This window comes from Bos javanicus, chromosome 3 (assembly GCF_032452875.1).
Source record: "Bos javanicus breed banteng chromosome 3, ARS-OSU_banteng_1.0, whole genome shotgun sequence".
NCBI classification, from domain to species: Eukaryota; Metazoa; Chordata; class Mammalia; order Artiodactyla; family Bovidae; genus Bos; species Bos javanicus.
In genome coordinates, this window is record NC_083870.1 from 5,552,845 (window position 1) to 5,569,802 (window position 16,958).

The 16,958-nt window shown below is 37.9% G+C and overlaps 1 pseudogene; it reads right to left on the reverse strand.

Moving 5' to 3' along the window:
* Positions 1-15,451: 15,451 nt before the first annotated feature.
* On the reverse strand, positions 15,452-15,804 carry LOC133245246 (cytochrome b-c1 complex subunit 6, mitochondrial-like; annotated as a pseudogene).
* Between the last annotated feature and the right edge of the window lie 1,154 nt (positions 15,805-16,958).

Consider the following 16,958-nt stretch of genomic DNA (forward strand, 5'->3'; position numbering starts at 1 on the left):
AAAGCAAAAATAAACAAATGGGACCTAATTAAACTTAAAAGCTTCTGCACATCAAAGGAAACTATTAGCAAGGTGAAAAGACAGCCTTCAGAATGGGAGAAAATAATAGCAAATGAAGCAACCGACAAACAACTAATCTCAAAAATATACAAGCAACTCCTACAGCTCAACTCCAGAAAAATAAACGACCCAATCAAAAAATGGGCCAAAGAACTAAATAGGCATTTCTCCAAAAAAGACATACAGATGGCTAACAAACACATGAAAAGATGCTCAGCATCACTCATTATCAGAGAAATGCAAATCAAAACCACTATGAGGTACCATTTCACACCAGTCAGAATGGCTGCAATCCAAAAGTCTACAAATAATAAATGCTGGAGAGGGTGTGGAGAAAAGGGAACCCTCTTACACTGTTGGTTGGAATGCAAACTAGTACAGCCACTATGGAGAACAGTGTGGAGATTCCTTAAAAAACTGGAAATAGAACTGCCTTATGATCCAGCAACCCCACTGCTGGGCATACACACTGAGGAAACCAGAAGGGAAAGAGACACGTGTACCCCAATGTTCATCGCAGCACTGTTTATAATAGCCAAGACATGGAAGCAACCTAGATGTCCATCAGTAGATGAATGGATAAGAAAGCTGTGGTACATATACACAATGGAGTATTACTCAGCCATTAAAAAGAATACTTTTGAATCAGTTCTAATGAGGTGGATGAAACTGGAGCCTATTATACAGAGTGAAGTAAGCCAGAAGGAAAAACATAAATACAGTATTCTAACGCATATATATGGAATTTAGAAAGATGGTAACAATAACCCGGTGTACGAGACAACAAAAGAGACACTGATGTATAGAACAGTCTTATGGACTCTGTGGGAGAGGGAGAGGGTGGGAAGATTTGGGAGAATGGCAATGAAACATGTAAAATATCATGTAGGAAACGAGTTGCCAGTCCAGGTTCGATGCATGATGCTGGATGCTTGGGGCTGGTGCACTGGGACGGCCCGGAGGGATGGTGTGGGGAGGGAGGAGGGAGGAGGGTTCGGGATGGGGAACACATGTATACCTGTGGCAGATTCATTTTGATATGAGGCAAAACTAATACAATTATGTACAGTTTAAAAATAAAATAAAATTGGAAGATTTAAAAAAAAAAATAAAGATCTTTCTAGTATTAGCCTTCTAAAAGGAAAAATAGTAACAATACACACTTGTTTCATTGATAGCTAGATGGAAGTCTTTCATGTACAAGCATGTAGCCTACATAATGTATGCAGTATAGCTGATAGACAGGGCTTCTCTGGTAGCTCAGCAGAAAAGAATCAGCCTGCAATGCAGGAGACATGGGTTCAGTCCCTGGGTTGGGAAGATTCCCTGGAGAAGGTAGTAGCAACCCACTCTAATATTCTTGGCTGGGAAATCCCATGGACAGAGGAACCTGACAGGCTATATAGTACATGGGGTTGCAAAATGGTCAGACACAAATCGCAACTAAACAAACAAATAACAAAATAGACTGTATACACATAGAGACAAACTACACAGAAAGAAGGAAAAATACAAACATTTCATGGAAACAGACTGGAATTGGAAGTCAGAGGAATTATTTCACTTATTTGTTTATTATTTACTCATCCTCTTGTCATTGTTCAGAAATATTTATTGAAAGCGAATCCTCTCCCACTCATACTAAGACTAGAATCTGAGAGGGAAAAAGACAGGCTTTCCTGCTCTTTTGGAATTGATATTCTGGGAAAAACAGGTAAGATATAAATAAACAAAGAAGTAAATAAGATGATTGAAGATTGTCAACAATGCCACAGAAGAAATAAATGAGGTACAGAAATCCCAAGTAGCAAAGTGGTTTGGTGTGTTTGAGGAAGAATAAAGAAGCCAGTGGGGTCAGCATGCACTAAGAAAGGGAGAGACAGTTGTAGCCAGCAAGACTCAGGTCCTGCTGATACCAAGAAGACCCTAAGGGGCTCTTGGACACAAAAGCCTTTCTATGTTGCTCATTTTTTGATTATAGGTAATAGGTTTTATTCAGCCTCAGGACCTTCCCTGAGTTTCAACTGGAAGGTTCAAACAGTTGCTGATTAGGGAAGGTTTCCTACTGGTTCGGGGGTAAAGAATCTGCCTCCAATACAGGAAGCTTGGGTTCAATCCTGAGTTGGGAAGATCCCCTGGAGAAGGGAATAGCTACACACTCCAGGGGATGTGGAAACACAGAGGAACAGTCAAGAGAAACTGTAGTGCAGCCTTGGGGCAGGGTCCTGGTTCCCTATCAAGGAATATACACAACATCTTTGAGCTGTTTTGAGATCAAGAAACACCCACTAGATGGGAGAAATTAGTATTATGATGCCTACAAGTGCTAGATCAAGATTGGTTGGAACTAGAAGGTTGATGATGCTGACTCCCATTTACGTCACCACCAACCAATCAGAAGAATGTCCACGAACTGATCACGTCCACTTTGAATCATTACTATAAGATTTCTCACTACTGTCTCCAGCTGGGGACACACAGTTTTGAGGGCATTAGCCCTCTGTTGCCCTCTTTGTCTGGCAAAGCAAAAAACTGTTCTTTCCTACCTTGCCAAAAAACTGTCTCCAAAAATTAGTTTGGCGTTAAGGTACAAGAGGCTAGATTCAGCTTTAGTACAAGACCTTTGAAATCATAGTACAGATTTAAAATTTTTCATTATGGCCTCATGCATTTTTATTTATTATTTTACAGCACTTTATGGTGGATTAGAGTCATTATTCTTTTTCTCCTTACGTTTTCCCCAAATTTGGCCTAGGATGGAGAGTAGGTAAGACAAAGCTTAAAGATTACTTCTGTACTTTTGGATTTGGCCCCTTTTAACTGCCTCTTTGCCTTTATTTCTTTATTTTTTCTTTCCTCAAAGCAAAATTGTTTTGCACCCAGGTCTGGAATCAGCCATTTCTCTAGGAGACCAGGTTCCACTGAGTGAGAATAATATCCAGAAACTAATATTTTAGCTCTGAGTCGGTTCATTTCTATGGCATGTCATTGTTTGTAGGTCCTTTAACTAAACTTTTAGTCAAAATCAGAAATGTTTCCCTGATAGCTCAGTTGGTAAAGAATTCGTCTGCAATGCTTGAGACCTGGGTTCAATCCCTAGGTTGGGGAGATTCCCTGGAGAAGGGAACGGCTACTTACTTCAATATTCTGGCCTAGAGAATTCCATGGACTGTATAGTCCATTGGGTTACAAAGAGTTGGACATGACTGAGCAACTTTCACTTCACTTCTATTCTCAGTTTATAATGGAATTTACCCATGCTTCCTAATACTTAGATCAAAAAAAAAAAAAAAAACACTCTGATTCATTTGGAATTTAGGTTGATAAACAGTGTAAGGTTTGCCAATTTTATCTTTTACTAAATAGCTATCTAGTTGTCTCAGCATTGTTTATTAATAGGTCATTTACCTCCAGTGATTTGATACACTACTTTACTATTTACCAAATTTCTAAGGTCTATTTCTGGACTTTTTCATTATTTCATTGCTCAGTCCACCCATTCATGGGTCATATTATCTTTATTTTAAGGTCTTTATGGGGCATTTTAGTGTCATGTAAGGCTGACCCTGTCGTTGATCATTTTTTGCCTGGTATTCTTGGCTACCATTTCTTACTTTTTTTGCATATTAAATGTAGAATCAACTTGTCTTCTTTCAGAAAGAAAAAAAAAAAAACTGCAGTTACTTTGTTAGGCTCACTTTCACTTATAACTTGGGGAGAAGCATGGAGAAGCATAATCTTTTTGAAGGTGACTAGCCCTATGAAAGAACATTGGATAATTATTTGTTCAAAACTACTTTTGCATCCTTCATGAAGGATGATGCTGTGAAAGTGCTGCACTCAATATGCCAGCAAATTTGGAAAACTCAGCAGTGGCCACAGGACTGGAAAAAGTCAGTTTACATTCCAATCCCAAAGAAAGGCAATGCCAAAGAATGCTCAAACTACCGCACAATTGCACTCACCTCACACGCTAGTAAAGTAATGCTCAAAATTCTACAAGCCAGGCTTCAGCAATATGTGAACCGTGAACTTCCTGATGTTCAAGCTGGTTTTAGAGAAGGCAGAGGAGCCAGAGATCAAATTGCCAACATCTGCTGGATCATGGAAAAAGCAAGAGAGTTCCAGAAAAACATCTATTTCTGCTTTATTGACTATGCCAAAGCCTTTGACTGCATGGATCACAATAAACTGTGGAAAATTCTTCAAGAGATGGGAATACCAGACCACCTGATCTGCCTTTTGATAAGTTTGTATGCAGGTCAGGAAGCAACAGTTAGAACTGGACATGGAACAACAGACTGGTTCCAAATAGGAAAAGGAGTTCGTCAAGGCTGTATATTGTCACCCTGTTTATTTAACTTATATGTAGAGTACATCATGAGAAACGCTGGACTGGAAGAAACACAAACTGGAATCAAGATTGCTAGGAGAAATGTCAATAACCTCAGTTATGCAGATGACACCACCTTTATGGCAGAAAGTGAAGAGGAACTAAAAAGCCTCTTGATGAAGGTGAAAGTGGAGAGTGAAAAAGTTGGCTTAAAACTCAACATTCAGAAAACGAAGATCATGGCATCCGGTCCCACCACTTCATGGGAAATAGATGGGGAAACAGTGGAAACAGTGTCAGACTTTATTTTTCTGGGCTCCACAATCACTATAGATGGTGACTGCAGCCATGAAATTAAAAGATGCTTACTCCTTGGAAGGAAAGTTATGACCAACCTAGATAGCATATTCAAAAGCAGAGACATTACTTTGCCAACAAAGGTTCATCTAGTCAAGGCTATGGTTTTTCCTGTGGTCATGTATGGATGTGAGAGTTGGACTGTGAAGAAGGCTGAGCGCCGAAGAATTGATGCTTTTGAACTGTGGTGTTGGAGAAGACTCTTGAGAGTCCCTTGGACTACAAGGAGATCCAACCAGTCCATTCTGAAGGAGATCAGCCCTGGGATTTCTTTGGAAGGAATGATGCTAAAGCTGAAACTCCAGTACTTTGGCCACCTCATGTGAAGAGTTGACTCATTGGAAAGGACTCTGATGCTGGGAGGGACTGGGGGCAGGAGGAGAAGGGGACGACAGAGGATGAGATGGCTGGATGGCATCACTGACTCGATGGACGTGTGTCTCAGTGAATTCTGAGAGTTGGTGATGGACAGGGAGGCCTGGTGTGCTGCGATTCATGGGGTCGAAAAGAGTCGGACACGACTGAGTGACTGATCTGATCTGATACATTTATCTGTTGGCTGTTCCAGGTCTGAGTTGCAGCACCCTGTATCTTCATTGTGGCATGTGGGCTCTTAGCTGCAGCATATGGGATCTAGTTCTCTGACCAAAGATCAAACCTGGGCTCCCTGCTTTGGGAGCATAGAGTCTTAACTACTGGGCCAACAGGGAAGTCTATTTTCTTCATTTAGATTTTAAACATTTCTAATTGATTTGCTCTTAATATTGCATCTTTTTTTTTCTTGTCATGTTATTTCTTTTAATTTGTTATTATTTTTATATATTAAAACTTTTGACTTTTTTATTATGGGAAAATTCTCATAAAATTTGTCATCTTAACCCTTTCAAAAGTATAGTTCAGTAATGTTAAATATATTTATACTATTGTGAAACTAATCTCTAAACCTTTTTATCTTGATGAATTGAATGAAATTCTGTACTCATTCAAGTAATAATATATCTCTGCCTCTTCCCTTAGGCCCTGGCAACCACCATTCTACTTTCCACATGTATGAAGTTATCTACCTTCAATACCCCATCTAAATGGGGTATATTGTATTTGTTCGTTTGTGACTGACATTTCATTTTGTAAAATGTCCTTTGAATCTGTCATTGTTGCACTATATAATAGCATTTCCTTCCTATTTAAGAGTACATAATATTCTGTTGTAGAGATATCACTTTCCCAACAAAGGCCCATAAAGTCAAAGCTATGGTTTTTCCAGTACTCATGTATGGATGTGAGAGTTGGGCCATAAAGAAGGCTGAGTGACAAAGAATTGATCCTTTCAAAGTGTGGTGCTGGAGAAGATTCTTGAGTCCTTTGGACAGAAAAGAGATCAAACCAATCAATTCTAAAGAAATTCAGCCCTGAATATTCATTGGGGGAACTGATGCTGAAGCTGAAGCTCCAATACTTTGGCCACCTAATATGAAGAGCCAACTCATTGGATAAGACGGTCATGCTGGGAAAGATTGAGGGCAGGAGGAGAAGGAGATGACAGAGGATGAGATGTTTGGATGGCATCACCGACTCAATGGACATGAGTTTGAGCAAACTCCAGGAGATAGTGAAGGACAGTGAAGCCTGGTGTGCTGCAGTCCATGGGGTCTCAAAGAGTCAGACTGAGTGGCTGAACAACAGCAGCAACTGCATTTTATCCATTCATCCATTGACAGAAATTTCAGTTGCTTCCATGACTTGATGATTGTGAGTAGTTCTGCTACGAGCATATGTGTCTTCAAAGATAGACAAGATACTTCACGGAACTGTCTCTTCATGATAGTTCCTTCAATTATTTTGGATATATACCTAGACACATGATTGTAGATCATATGAAAGTCTAGTTTTTGTTGTTCTTGTTTTGAGCAACTGTCATCCTAATGGAGTGAAGTCATATATCACTGTGGTTTTAATTTGCATTTTACTGATGATTGCTAATGCTGGGTATTTTTTCATACACTTGTTAGGCATTTGTATATTATTTTTGGAGAAATATTTATTCAAGTCTTCTGCCCATCTTTTAATAAGATAATTTTATTTTCATTGTTGAGTTATATAAGTTCTTTGTATATTCTGGATATTAATCTCTTATCAGATATATCATTTGTAAATATTTTCTCCTATTGGGTAGTTGCCTTTAACTCTGCTGAGTGTGTTCTTTGAGGAACAAAGTTTTTAAGTTTGATGTAGTCTGTTTTGATTATTTTTGCTTCAATTGCCTTTACTTTTGGTATCACGTCCAAGAAATCATTGCCAAGCCCAATGTCTTAAAGATTTTACCTTGTGTTAACCTAGAAGTTTTAGAATTTTGAGTCCTAGGTTTTGTAATTCATTTTGAGTTAATTTTTGTTTATGATGTAAAATAAGAGTTTAACTTCATTTTACATGTGAATATTTAGTTTTCCCAGCACCATTTGTTTGAAGAGACTACCCTTTCCTGATTGAGTGATCTTAGCACTCTTATTGAGGGGGGGTTGTTTCTGAATTCTCTATTTTAATCTATTGATCTATATATCAGTCTTTATGATAGCACTACACCACTTTAGGCTTCTCCAGTGGCTCAGCAGTAAAGAATCTGCCTATAATTCATGAGACAATCCAAGAGACCAGGAGACATGAGTTCCATCCCTGGGTTGGAGAGATCCCTTGGAGAAGGAAATGGCAACCCACTCCAGTATTCTTGCCTGGGAAATCCCTTGGACAGAGGCAGGCTACATTCCATGGGGTTACCAAAGAGTCCAACGTGATTTAACATGCAAACAACACCACCACTTTAACTACTCTAGCTTTGTTATATGTTTTGAAATCAGGAAGCATGAGCCTTCCAACATTGTTCTTCTCTGTCAAAATGTTTTGGCTATTTGGAGTCCTTTCCGATTCCATGTGAATTTTAGAAGGTTTTTTTTTTTTTTTTTTCCCCTGGAAAAAATTCCATTATGATTTTGATAGAGATTACATTAAATATGCAAATCTCCGAGAATTATATTGACATCTTAACAATATTGTCTTCTAAGTCATGAACATGATATTTCTTTCCATCTATTTGTGATCTCTTTCATTTATTTTAGCAATGTTTTATAGTTTTCAGTGCACAAGCCTTTTATTTCCTTGGTTAAGTTTATTTCTAAGCATTTTATTCCTTTTTATACTGTCATAAATAGACTCGATTTTTAAAAATTTACTTTCCTGATTGTTTTTAGTGTACAGAAATGCAACTGATCTTTGTGTGTTGATTTTGTATTCTGCAACTTTGCTGAAATTAATTCCAGAATTTTTTATTTTCCCTTGTTTATGGAATTGTTAGCATTTTCTACATATAATTTCATCTGCAAAGAGATAATTTTACATCTTCCTTTTCAGCTTGTATGTCTTTTATTTCTTTTTCTTGGATAATTACCCTAGCTAGAATTTCCAACACTGTGTAAAGTGAAGCAATGAGAGTAAGCATCCTTTTCTTGATACTGATCTTAGAGAACAAGTTTTTAGTTTTTTATCAAGCACGATGTTAACTGTAAGTCTTTCATATATGACCTTTATTACATTGAGGTGGTTTCCTTCTGTTTCTAATTGGTTGATTGTTATTATCGGAAGGAGTATTGAATCTTGCTTCAAATGTTTCTTCTGCATCAACTGAAATGATCACGTGGCTCTTGTCATTCATTCTGTTAATGTAGTGTATCAGAACTATTGCTTTCTATTCATTATTTAAATTTTCTACAGCATCAGTAATTTTTAACTGAATTGTATTTTAATTCTATGAAGTGTCATAGGTTTTCAAGATATGCAATAGTAACATATCATCTATAAATAAAGATATTTTCAACTCATTCTTTCTAACTTTTGTGATTATTATTTTGTGCTTATCATCATTAGTGACCTAAAAGCTCCAGTTCTATAGTAATTGATACCAAAGCTGGCCATTTTTGCCTGGTGCCAGATTTTAGAGAGATGATTTTACTGTTTTCCATTATAAATGCCATCTTTTGGCTGGAGTATATATCTTTTATTATGTTAAGAATAATATTCATTGATTATTTTTATATATTTTTAGTGGGAAGGTGAGTTAAATTTTACAAATGCTTTTCAAGCATTTTTTAATATGAGCATATGACTTTTTTCTGTAAAGATAATAATAAAGTAAAATGTATTAGTGGACTTCCTAATATTAGCATTTCTGATATAAACTGTATTTTTTCCTGATGTATTATCTTCTTAGTACTGTTGCTCTCTGAGTTAATATTTTGGGCTATTGAATCAATATTTATAAGTGAAATTTGTCTATAGACTTGAGAAAAGTAATTTTTTAAATCAAGTTTTGTTATTAATGTTACATTCTTTTTATCAGAAGGATTTGGATGATTTCCTTCTTTTTCATGCTTTTGTAAAATAGGACCTGGACCTTGAAATTTCTGTAGAATTCCCCTAAAAAATCATCTTGACCTGATGTTTTATGAGATATGGGGAGTGCAAAGTAACTCTTAAGTACTCTCCATTTTTTCTATTAAAAAAATTGGTATTTTTTTAAATTGGAGTCAGTTTTAGCAAAGCATGTTTTCTAGAAAATTATCTACTTTTCCATTATTTAAATCTCCTGTTTCAGTGGTTATTTTCCTTTGTCACTTTTTATCTTGTGTATTTATTCTTTTTTTCACCCCCAGCCTCATCCCATAAACAAGCTTTCTGCTTGTTTAGATTAGCAAGTGATAATTTATTTATTTTTTTGTAAACAAATATTGGCCTAGTAATATGGTTAATCTTTCTTTTCTACTTCATCAATTTTTTTGCTTTTATTCTTATTTCCTCTCCTTTGTTATCTTTATTAGCTGAATCATTCAAATTATTCAAATAATCAATCTGGCAATTAGATTTTCATTGTTCATTTTTATTGACATATATATGACTATAAAATTTCTTCTGCTCACTTTAATTGTATAGATTAAAGATACACAAATTCTGATACATAATACATAATGTTTTACATTTTTTTTTTTTTAATGTGTGGGCATATGATAAATCTCAGATTTGTATTTTCTCATCTAAATTGAGCTTTTAGCAAAGTAAGAAGGATGGTTTTATTATTACAACTTTGTGTAATTTATTGAATTTTTTGTAACTCAGTATGTGGAGAATTGGTGAATTTTCATAAGTATTAAATATGCATTAGGAAGCAAGATTTATTTTCTATCATCAGTGTACAAATAAGAACATCTTATTTATTGTGTTGCTGTGTCCTCTGTATCCTTACTTGTTTCCATTCTTTTTACCTTTTTCAGTCTGAGCATGCACCCCACTCCAATACTCTTGCTTGGAAAATCCCATGGGCGGAGGAGCCTGGTGGGCTGCAGTCCATGGGGTCACTAAGAGTCGGACACGACTGAGCGACTTCATTTCCACTTTTCACTTTTGTGCATTGGAGAAGGAAATAGCAACCCCCTCCAGTATTCTTGGATTCTTGGATTCAGAATACCTGGAGAATCCCCAGGGATGGGGGAGCCTGGTGGGTTGCCATCTATGGGGTCACACAGAGTTGGACACGACTGAAGCGACTTAGTAGTAGTAGTAGTTTGGTGTGCCAGAATCTTCCTGGTTTTGTTTGCTTCTGGATCCTTGCATTTCCTGAGGTTTCTGCTTTAGGAAGGTGGCTGATACGCAGATAGTTTCTGTCTTATCTTTCCTGTGAACTGTGGCCTTTGCCTCTAAAAAGTTTTCTTCTTTGTCTTATCTGTTTTTCCTGAGTTCTACCTTATCAGATACACAATCACAATCCTGCTTTCCTTTTCCTTGCATTTACCTTTGTTCAATTCTTTATTTTTCAGCTTTCTCCACTGTCTGGTTTTAGTTTTAGCTTATGTATACTGCAAACAGTTGGTTTTGCTTTGTGAGCCATTTTAAAATGTTTTCTTTTAATACCTTAGTTAAATGCATTTACATTTACTGATTATAATGTATTTCATTTCAGCTTTATCAATGATTTTATTGTATTCTTCATATAGTTTCACTATAAAGTGACTTTCAACTGTCACTTTATAAAAAAGAGAGATCTCTTTTTTCTCTTTCTGTTTTTACCTTGTGTTTTATGTTTCTTTTGTTATTTAGGAAGGCTTGTAACATGACCACACTGTTACCTCATACCAATGTCCAGAGTCTCTTCTTTCCTTAGTTTTGACTACTCTGCCTGTCAGCTTTAAATGATATTCTCTGAACCCACTCTGTCTCATTCTCCTTTCTGCTCTGCTTTCCCCAGTTATTTTCTCAATTAGTTGTAAATTAAAGTTTGCAAAGTTCTTTGTTTTTATGTTATATTGCTTGCAAGATATGGGTGATTTTATTTTCACCCCTTGTTCATCTGTATCTTTGTTTGGTTTTCAAGGCTGTGTGGAGAGATTCTAATTTAGGCAGCTGCCATTATCCTATGGACCTAGAAGCTTCTCATAGATTTTTATGAGAATTAAATGAGCTAATCTATGTGAAAGTAAAGATAGCTGATTACCCTTTGGTGCAAAGACTTTAGTAATCTGTTTTTTTGCTTCTAAAGATAACACTTTTTTTTTTTTCTAACTACTGTCTATTAACCCTTTTATGGGAAGTATTTTTGCACCTTCCACTTCCTAACATGCTTTCTGTTTTGCCATATAGATATTTTCTGATTTGATAGGTAGAAAGGTACAAGAGGTTGAGGGCAGGGTGACATCTCAGTGGGCTTCCCTGGAGAGGGTAGGTAGAAATGAACAAGCTGGAAGAGAAAGCACCAAACAGGAGTATAAATTGATAAAAAAGAAAATAGAGAGGAAATAATTCTCAATTCTCTTGCATTCTACTTAGACTTGCTCCAGGCTACAAACAAGGCTGAATTGTAGGTTGATTTTCAATGCACCAACTAGCCTAGATTCAAATAAGAACACTAGAAACTCTTTTGAGCAACAGCTATGTTTAGTTAACTTATTCTTTCAAAAAGGCATTGCACTTGAACTCTAAGGAATAACAATACATTATATATATAGTCAGTGACCTCCCTGAAGGTTTAAAATATATGACAAAATAAGCAATAGTTTAACATTATGTTCCAGAGAAGGCAATGGCACCCCACTCCAGTATTCTTGCCTGGAATATCCCATGGACGGAGGAGCCTGAAATGCTGCAGTCCATGGGGTCGCTGAGAGTCGGACACGACTGAGCGACTTCACTTTCACTTTCATGCATTGGAGAAGGAAATGGCAACCCACTCCAGTGTTCTTGCCTGGAGAATCCCAGGGACGGGGGAGCCTGGTGGGCTGCCGTCTATGAAGTCGCACAGAGTTGGACATGACTGAAGCGACTTAGCAGCAGCAGCAGCAATAACATTATGTTCACAACAACCCAAGAATTTTGAATTTTTGTTATCTGCATTTTAAACACAAGAAATAATGAGGATTCAAATTCAGAGAGATTGAGTGAATGTTAGAAAGCCATATAATTTAAAAAGAGCAGAGCAGTGATTTGAATCAAATGTTTCTTTCCTCCAATATAATATAATTTAAGAAGATAAAGAAGGGCAAGATGAGTGGCAGTAGCAGACGTATTTTAAATGTTTAGAGGACAAGAAAGTTATTTGTGGTTGGAATGGTCTAAGAGGATATTTCAGAAAATGTTGGGCTTATAGATTAGTTCCCCTCCAGTGCAGGGCAGCATGTGTGTTTCTAATTCCTGTGTATCCCACTTGTACCTAGCTTCTCTTTTGCTCTGTGACTCTATCAAGAACGGTTCTTCTGTCTTAAAAAAAAAAAAAAAAGAAAGAAAGAAACAAACACTTTTTTTCCACAGAGACCTTCAGGCAGGAACCTCTTCTAAATTAGAGATGGTAATTAATATTATCACTGAGTCCTGAGAGGGGAGCTTGATTGAGACTGCAGGAATAGAGAGTGACAAGATACAGATTGCCTGTTATCTGATCAGGAGGGCTGGTGTTTGAATTCACTTGGAGAAATAAAGACAGTCTATGAACTGATCCTTTGATCCAGATAAACACCAGCAGGGTGTGAAGTGGTCTTGGAATGACCTAAGGCTGAATCTGTTATGAGAATGGGGGGGGGGGGGGGGTTGTAAATATCAGAACAGCAGGAGATAGAAGTGATTTAAATGGAATTAGATGAGACTACTGATAAGGTCCCATACGGTCCCATCACTTCATGGTAAATAGATGGGGAAACAATGGAAACAATGACAGACTTTAATTTCTTGGGTTCCAAAATCACTGCAGATGGTGACTGCAGCCAGACAAACCCAGACAGCATATTAAAAAGCAGAGACATTACTTTGCCAGCAAAGGTCTGTATAATTAAAACCATAGTTTTTCCAGTAGTCACGTATGGATGTGAGTTGGACCATAAAGAAGGCTGAGTGTTGAAGAATTGATGCTTTTGAACTGTGGTGTTGGAGAAAATCTTGAGAGTTCCTTGAACTGTAGGAGATCAAATCAGTCAATCCTAAAGGAAATCAGTCCTGAATATTCATTGGAAGGACTGATGCTGAAGCTCCAATATTTTGGCCATGTGATGCAAAGAACTGACTCATTAGAAAAGACTCTGATGCTGGGAAAGACTGAAGGCAGGAGGAGGAGGGGATGACAGAGCATGACATGGTGGATGTCATCACTGACGCAATGGACTAGAGCTTGAACAAGCTCCGGGAGATGGTGAAGGACAAGGAAGCCTGACGTGCTGCAGTCCATGGGGTCGCAAAGAGTCAGACATGTCTGAACAACTAACAACAATAACACTGACAGGAACCTGGCTCTCTGGAAGTGTTTCTTTAACTCCCTGGAGGTGATATTCCTGTTAAACATATTATTTAAAATGGAGAATAAGAGAAGAGAACTACAGAATAACAAAGTAAAGTTGGTGACCCCAAAGGTCAAGCAAATTTCAAGTAATCTCCATGTCTGTATCCAGGTGTATGAAAATATCCTAGGATATGAGGACAGAAAGACCTCAAAGAAAAATGGCTCCATTATTTTCATTTTATAGATGAAGAAACAGAGTTCTCACTGTTCAACCCCTGCCTGACTCTCCTAAAACAAAACTAGAACACTTGGCCCAGTGACAGACCGGAAATCTGATTCTCAAGCTATGAAAGGCTTCTTTTAACAAAAAGGGAAGCTTTTTGTGGATAACTCTTAAGTGTAAGGTAGGTGAAGGGGAGTATCAGAAATAGTCGTATTTGAATCTTACTTTCATTATCTATTTGGTACTGTGTGGTTATGGGAAAAATCACTTTTCTATCTTGAGCCTCAGTTTTTTCATCTTTAAGGTCTAGATAATAATTCATCAGATCAGATCAGTCGCTCAGTCGTGTCCGACTCTTTGCGACTCCATGAATCACAGCACGCCAGGCCTCCCTGTCCATCACCAACTCCCAGAGTTCACTGAGACTCACGTCCATTGAGTCAGTGATGCCATCCAGCCATCTCATCCTCTGTCGTCCCCTTGTCCTCCTGCCCTCCCAGCATCAGAGTCTTTTCCAACGAGTCAACTCTTCGCATGAGGTGGCCAAAGCACTGGAGTTTCAGCTTTAACATCATTCCTTCCAAAGAAATCCCAGGGCTGATCTCCTTCAGAATGGACTGGTTGGATCTCCTTGCAGTCCAAGGGACTCTCAAGAGTAGAAAAAGCTAAGCAGTTGGAGTGATGTCCTCTACACGAAGAAGGCACAGAAAAAGCAATTTTAAACTTTTCATCAAAGACAGTTGAACCTTGGGGAAGGGGGTAACAGAATGGATGGTTCAGGCAGAGGAAACTTAGAGGAAAAAACTAAAATAAATTTTACATTTATTCGCACATTTAATTCTACAGTAACACTGTCAGGTAAGGTACTCTGATCTTCATTATAGAGATGAGAAAACTGAAATAGAAAGATTAGGTTATTTGCTCAAAGTCATGTACAGAGCAAATTCAAAATCTGATCTGCACCAGGGAATGAGAAGTAAACAAAATATTCTTTAATGTGGTAATAGAAGAGCCAGCTCTGTGCATGCATACATTATCAGTTCAGTTCAGACACTCAATTATGTCCAACTTTTGCGACACCACAGATTGCAGCATGCTAGGCTTCTCTGTCCTTCACCATCTCCTGGAGCTTGCTCAAACTTACGTCATTGAGTTGGTGATGCCTTTCAATCATCTCATCCACTGTTATCCCTTCTCCTCCTGTTTTCAATCTTTCCCACCATCAGGGTCTTTTCCAATGAGTCAGTGCTTCGCATTATGTAGCCAAAATATTGGAGCTTCAGCTTCAACATCAGTCCTTCCAATGAATATTCAGGACTGATTTCCTTAGGAGGGACTGGTTTGATCTCCTTGCTGCCCAAGGGACTCTCAAGAGTCTTCTCCAACACCACAGTTCAAAAGCATCAATTCTTCATCATGCAGCTTTCTTTATGGTCCAACTCTCACATCCATACATGACTACTGGTAAAACCATGGCTTTGACTAGACACACCTTTGTTCATAAAGCAATGTCTCTGCTTTCTGTTTTATTTTATTTTTTGCTGATCTGAACTTTATTAAGATGAAATCAGTGATAATTACACAGAAATTACTTGCCTAAGCTAAAATCCTTGAGATTCACATGAACTTAATTACACAAACAAATGGCATGTTCAAAACCATGAGGAAATATCCCAATGCTCAGGTGATGAAGGCTTAGGTGAATAAATCTGCACACCTATTTCAATCCGTTAAACAGTTTGTGGGCCTCACAGTGGTCCCTTGCATGCAAGAAGTCAAAGAGCTCCTCTGTGCAGTCCTCCTCTGCCTGTGGCCTGGAGGATACACACTCATCACAGAGCTCTAGTCACTCCCGAGCCTTTACACATTTCTTCAGCTGCTCACATTGCCCTCTCATGGTTGTCAGGGGATCCACTAATTCCTCCTCCTCTTCTTCCTCCTCCTTGGGATCTCCAGACCCGGTCAGCATCCTTTGCTTGTCCTCTAGCCCCATGTCTGGCTGCAGTCCTGGTCTGCTATTTAATATACTATGTAGGTTTGTCATAGCTTTTCTTCCAAGGAGCAAGCGTCTTTTAATTTCATGGCTGCAGTCACCATCTGCAGTGATTTTGGAGTCCAAGAAAATAAAGTCTCTCATGTTTCCATTGTTTCCCCATCTATTTCCCATGAAGTGATGGGACTGGATGCCATGATCTTGGTTTTCTGAATGTTGAATTTTAAGCCAGCTTTTTCACTCTCCTCTTTCACTTTCATCAAGAGGCTCTTTAGTTCCTCTTCACTTTCTGCCATAAGGGTGGTGTCATCTTCATATCTGAGGTTATTGATATTTCTCACCACAATCTTGATTCTAGCTTGTGCTTCATCCAAGCCAGCATTTTGCATGATGTACTCTGTATATAAGTTAAATAAGCAGGGTGGCAATACACAGCCTTGATGTACTCCTTTCCTGATTTGGAACCAGTCTGTTGTTCCATGTCTGGTTCTAACTGTTGCTTCTTGACCTGCATATAGATTTCTTAGGAGCAAGTAAGGTGGTCTGGTACTCCCATCTCTTTAAGAATTTTCCACAGTTTGTTTTGATCCACACAGTCAAAGGCTTTAGCATAGTCAATGAAGCAGAAGTAGATGCTTTTCTGGAATTCCCATGTTTTTATCTATGATGCAACGGATGTTGGCAATTTGATCTCTGTTTCTTCTGTTTTTTCTAAAACTACTTGAACTTCTAGCAGCTCTCAGTTCATGTACTGTTGAAGCCTAGCTTAGAGAATTTTAAGCATCAGTTTGCTAGCATGTGAGATGAGTGCAATTGTGTGGTAGTTTAAACATTCTTTGGCATTGCCTTTCTTTGGGATTGGAATGAAAACTGACCTTTACCAGTCCTGTGGCCACTGCTGAGTTTTCTAAATTTGCTGGCATATTGAGTGCAGCACTTTCACAGCACTGTCTTTTAGGATTCAAAATAGTTCAGCTGGAATCCCATCACCTCCAGTAGCTTTGTTCATTGTGATACTTCCTAAAGCCCATTTGACTTCACAGTCCAGGATGTCTAGTTCTGGTTATCTGGATCATTAAAGTCTTTATTTTATTTTATTTTTTAACTTTACAGTATTGTATTGGTTTTGGCATATATCAAAATGAATCTGCCACAGGTATACATCTTGCCACCTCTTCTTAATATCTTTTGC